Here is a 6,263-nt window from a genome sequence, read left to right on the forward strand (position 1 = left end):
GATTAAAAATAGAGGCTTCTTGTCCGTGCACAGCTTGCAAACTAAAATAACCCGTACGGATGTCCGAGTGATGGGTGAGATCACTCTCTAGCCAGCTTACTTGCTTTACACTTGCTCTCATTCTTGCATGCGATCACTGCACCTTATTACAATGATCTTGAACATCATTCTTTAATAGTCTCTCTCTCCTGTAGTCTTGGAAAGCATGTGCATTTAGCTTTGTCAGCCTTACATCATTCCTCCCCGATGCCTCATGCTGAGCCATTGTGGTATCATCTCAGTTCCCTCTTTTAATAGCGGACTGCGAAATACACAGGTCAGCACTGACCCACTGTTATTTTTTGTGCTTTGACGCTGTTATTTTTACTTTTTGGGCCAAGCCCAAAGGCTTTTCCATTGCACATATGAATAACTGATATCGGCTGTGCGTTATCGTGCATTATCTTGCCTTTTCCGCCAACATAACAGCTTGCATGGAAACAAAAATCATCTAAAAAAGCTTCCTCATCTCTAAGCTATGCATGACTCATTTCACATACTGTGCCTGTTGGTTATTTAGGATGCCACATCCTGGTTCTTGTAGGGTGATTTTTGGGTTGGGGAGGTGATCGGCGACTTTGCATAATTGGCCACGACGCACTTGCGAAAAGTGACTAAAAAACACGAAAAGCAAAACAAACATGCTTACAACTCCGAATAGACTTTCTTCTGTCGCTTCTTTTCGTCATTTTTTTAAAAATGTCACAAACAAGACAGAACCGCCTGTTAGTACTTTTAGTTGGGGGAGGGGCCCACGGCAGCACCCGCTGCTTGTTGAGAAGAGAGTACGTACTTTAACGTTAGGGTCTCTTCACTAGATTGATTACTTGCTGAATACAGCAATACTTCGTTAATCGCGGATAATCGGATCCAGATCCGACCGTGATAAGTGAATTTCCACAAAGTAGGATTCCTTATTTCTAAATGGAATATTTTTGTAGTTAGACCAAAGAAAACCTGCTAATGACCGACATTATTAGAGCTCTCTAGACATGAAATAACACCCCTATAGTTATCTTTACACTGGTTTTACCCAATACAGCAGACATAATAAAAGAAAATAAGACATAATATAGACTCACACATATTGTTTCTTTTTTTTTACATTCAGGACCTCTTGCAGGGAATAATGTAACATTGCTGACACCGAGTGACCAGTGTGGAATCCTACATATCAACGTATCTTTCAATGCGTTTTCTAAATGTTCGTATTTTAGTTCATTTAGTCATTTTTATGGTTGAAAATTTTTAACTCATTCACTACCAAACACGTATTTAGAAGTTTTTATAATCCCGATAACCCGATCCCAACAACGTATTTACACGTATTTTACCTTTTTTATTTTACACGAGAGGCAAACAGAGGCGATGACGCAAGTCTCCAGGAATGCAGAAACGCTAACCAGTTAGCCTCGCATTTATTTCTTTTAAACTTCAAAACCCTAAAAGTTACCACTTCCACACGGAATGGGAGGAGAACTATTTTCCACTCTATCCCGTCGGACATGCCGCCGTGACTTCCACGGCGTGTTAAGGTAATGCAATGTAAGGTAATGTCTCAATGTTTTGTCTCATTACTGCTGCCTAGTGACCACAAGACTAAATATGACATATGACACTTGTAACTTCCTTTGGCCCCGTGGTGGCTTATTTAGCAGTCACAGTGAGTCAGCAACACGTTGGGTGCTTTGTTTGGGCCCTTGATTGTGCGGCACGATACAGTTTGACTGTATCTGCTCGACATGTTTGGATTCGGTGGGAGTACCCGCCATTTTTTTCGTGGAAAAGCAGCAACCGCAGAAAAATGGCACTGGGTGTGATATCAGAGCAAGAAGAACCCAGAACATTTGCTGTCTTGTGATTTGATAAATGGCAACTCAGCAGTGATATGGAAGCCCTGGAAGCCAGTCTTAATCCTAACATTTAACGCCAGCCTCCGCTCTCCTATCCGCAGACAGCTCCCCTAAAAGGAACTGGGGGTTCCAAAGCGTATCCAAGAGCATAATTATGGGAACCACTATTTCCTGGTGGGACCAGTGAAACCAGTAATCTCACGGCCTTAGAAGAGTGGAACCACTGCAGTGATGCCAACTGCAACCAATCACAACTGCACCACATGTGCGCGTAATAAATAAGGAAAGAAATGCATCAAGCCAATACATTAAAAGAAACAATGATACCACTGTATGACTAAATACAGGGCAAGCATGGATGAAGACTACAGTTAGACATGCTTGTGGTCCACGATGGAGACTGAAAGATCCACCAAACAGCATGACTCATGCTCTGCTCACTACTGTACGCCTATAAAAATCCCCCCTCTCAAACACTTTTGCATTCATTAATTGCATGTCCGCGGATGGAAAAAATGTTCTCATAGATCATGTTTTGTTATGTCAATGTCAAAATGGATTATAAATAAAGAACGACTTGAGCGGTGAAGTCATTGCAGGGAATGATGGGGGAATTTGGAGTGACAAAACTTCCCAAAAATGCACTTGATATACTTTTTGGAGATTTAAAACCAGTTAATAGTCAATACTTTACTTTATTTAAGCGCCTAAATTCCCTCCTGTCACGTCTGCCTGTTCCATCAGGCTTCCCGTATTTCCAAAGTGCTGTCAGGGAACTTAATCTTCCCTCCAATATCCCCAGTCGGGGGATATTTATTGCTAGCTGGAGGGCACTCAGGACTCCACAGCCGTGTAAGTGACTTTCATTTCAGCTGCGAGACTTTTTGAAAAACACAAGAATGTCCTCATGCTGCTCGGCTGGAATTTTTGTTGGGAATTTCCCGCTATTGTGTGTGTGTGTGTGTGCGCGCAGTTGTTCGCCTGCTTCGGGCCTGCGTGCAGCAGCGCCTGAGTGAGTCCAAACAAGTCTGACCGACCCACATGGGTGTCTTATTTTGGAAAGGTGAACATGCAGGCTTCGAGGTGACAACAACACCCGTATGATTACATCGTTTTCAGCTAGTTACATTCAGCTCAGTGGATTTAAGGGTAGGATCTGATTTACTGCTTAGAGTGTGTGGAAACACAAAAAAACGGGAACTGACTCAATATGATGCACAGAGAGCTGGTACACAGTATAATACAATACTGCAATAACAAAATACACTGTATATATGAGGTACAACTACATTAGCCATATATTCCAATGTGGAAAAGTACAGGGTGGGCCAGTACAATATAATTCTTACAATTTTTTAAATAAAGACTTCTACCTCCACATTGCTCAGATGTTTCACTGGATTTCCTCAAAGGGTACTTTCCTGGAGATGGGCTCATCTCACGGCGCACGGATAACACATGGCCTGCCCACTCTCCTGATCTTTCCCCCGCATACTACTTGCTGTGAAGGAGAGCGTGTACTGCAACAACCCACAGACCACTGAGGCCCGAGGACCAACATCTGTCAGAAAATTCAGAGAATCCCTCTTGAGATGTCATCACAAACTTCAATGTGCGTGCTGCAGCTGTAATCCACAGAAGAGGAGCGTGCATTGAACATGTCATCAATTACTGAACTGTGTTGAAAAAAAAGAGAGAAAGTGGGAAACCTTTTATGTTTCTGTTACAAATTTGGAAATACAATTTTTGAATAAGTTCTCGTTTCAAAAAACTTGTGCATGATTAAAAAGTGGTAAAATTTTATTCGCCCACCCTGTATAATGCCGTAATCCCTTGCCATTTCGTGGTTCGAATTTCATGTTTTTTCAAAAATATATCAATTAATGAATCATCGCTGTTTCGTGGTTATTATTAGTAACAAATATTATTAGTAAAAAAAATGTTATTATTATTATTAGTAGTAAAAAAAATTGATTTTTTTCGCCTAGATTAAGCATTTTTAAGCATAAAAATGGCTAAATGAACTAAAATACAAATATAAGGCACTCAGAAGACATTCAAAGATGTTGTGATGATATGTAGTATTCTACACTGGTCACTAGGTGTCAGTAATGTCACATTGATGAGACAATAGCCACTGCAGGAAGTACTGTACAGAAACCGGACGTACAAAAGAAACAAGGAACCCTCCCAGTGCTAACATGTGTGAGTCTATATTATGTCGCGCAAGTAATTGATACGCCCATTAAAAAAAAAAAAAAATCATGATGCTCCACTACAGTCCTTTCGCATCCGCGCTATCGCTGCACCACCTGGTCCCAGTGCAAGTGGAATATAACAGTGAAATAATAAATATAACAACTGTATCTCTTTGTGATGAAGGTGAAAAAGCATATTAGTATGAACTTTGGTCTTTGCTCTTTTTGTTCCCCATTTTTGCTGTTTTTTAGTACATTTTTTGTCATAAATAATCTTCGTAAATGCTCTTTCCATAATATTATGACTTTAGTCCTATAATATTTTTTTTCAAAACTTTTCCCCAAACTTAATTGTCCAAAAATCACAACTTTATTTTGTTTTGTTTCTCATATTATGATTTTTTTTCCTTAATATTTCAACTTTATGCTACTAACATTATTTTTCCTAATAATTTTACGAGCTTATTCCGGTAAAACTGTGTTCTAGCACATTTTATAAACAGTATTTCCAAAGTGCTGCGCAGACTAGTAAAACCATAAATAATAAGTAAAAGTACAAATTACTACTGTAAAGTAAAAACGAAAAGATAAAACAAAAAACAAAGACACTTAGAACAGTGAAATATTTGAAACAAAAAGTAAAAACAATAAAAGCAATGAATGCAAGAAGTAGGTAAAACAGTAAAATAAAAAATAAATGAAATAAAATAAATAAAATAACACCATTTAAACTAAAAAAGAATAAAAGACACAGAGGACCACATGACTCACGCCGACTTAAAAGCCAGAGAATAAAAGTGGGTTTTAAGACGAGACTTAAAGCTTTCAGTTGTGGGGGCCGTTTTTAGATGAGAGGGGAGATTTTTCCACAGCTGGAGCACCTTACAACATCTCAACGGTGCCCAGGATGCTTCACAGGTACAAAAAAAAAATGAAAACAAATAAAAACAGGGTAAAATGGAATAAAAGAATAAATAAAACAGAACAAAATCATACCTAAAACACCTGTGAGCCTTACATTGGTAAGAACGGTTCAAAGTAGAGTATGTTGGAACAAGGCCTTTGGCGGCTTTGAACACAAGCAGGAGGACTTTAAAGTGTATTCTAAAATGTACCGAGAGCCAACAGAGAGAAAAGAGAAGAGGAATGATCCGGGCGTGTTTTGGGCCACGAGCGACAAGGAGAACGGCTGCATTTTGTACAAACTGGATCCTGCGAAGGAGGGACTGGTTTTCTCCAGGATACTGTAGAGCGCTTTATAGTAATCGAGCCTCGAAAGCATGAATAAATAGCTTTTCGAATCTAAAATGATCAAAATGACAGGTGTTTTTTCCGTCTGTTTCAACTTTCTTCTTGTAAATGCTGTTCTCGTAATTATGACTTTATTCCTACAACATTCTGACTACATTCTTGAAACATTATAACCTTTTCTGCAACCTAATTTTCCAGAAATTACAACTTTATTTATTGTTTGTTTTTCATAATAATACAACTTTAAAAATGTAACGTATTTTTTCTTTAGTGTTTTACTTCGTTGTACTAAAATGACGTTATTTTTCCTCAAAATGTTAAGACGTATTTCACTTAAAACTATGACTTTTTCTCGTTAGATTACAACTTTTTTCTTTGACTTTATTATTCTTGGAAAATCACTGCTGATTTTAAGATTTTTGCTGTTTTTCTAGTTTTCTTGTTAAGTTATATTTATATACAATGTACTGTATATACAGTGGTGTGAAAAAGTGTTTGCTCCCCTTCTGATTTCTTATTTTTTTGCTTTTTTTGCTGTTTGTCACACTTAAATGTTTCAGATCATCAAACAAATGTAAATATTAGTCAGTGACAACACAATTGAACACAAAATGCAGTTTTTAAATGAGACTTTTTTAATATTAAGGGAGAAAAAAAAATCCAAACCTACATGGTCCTGTGTGAAAAAGTGATTGCCTCCCCTGTTGAAACATAACTAAACTGAGATTAATTGAGATCTATCAGTCTGGAAAAGGCTACAAAGCCATTTCTAAAGCTTTCGGACTCCAGCAAACCACAGTGAGAGTCATTATCCACAAATGGGGAAAACATGGAACAGTGGTGAACCTTCTCAGGAGTGGCCAGGCAACCAAAATGACCCGAAGAGATCAGCAATGACTCATTCAAAAGGTCACAAAAGACC

This window comes from Dunckerocampus dactyliophorus, chromosome 19 (genome assembly GCF_027744805.1).
Source record: "Dunckerocampus dactyliophorus isolate RoL2022-P2 chromosome 19, RoL_Ddac_1.1, whole genome shotgun sequence".
In the NCBI taxonomy this organism is placed as follows: domain Eukaryota; kingdom Metazoa; phylum Chordata; class Actinopteri; order Syngnathiformes; family Syngnathidae; genus Dunckerocampus; species Dunckerocampus dactyliophorus.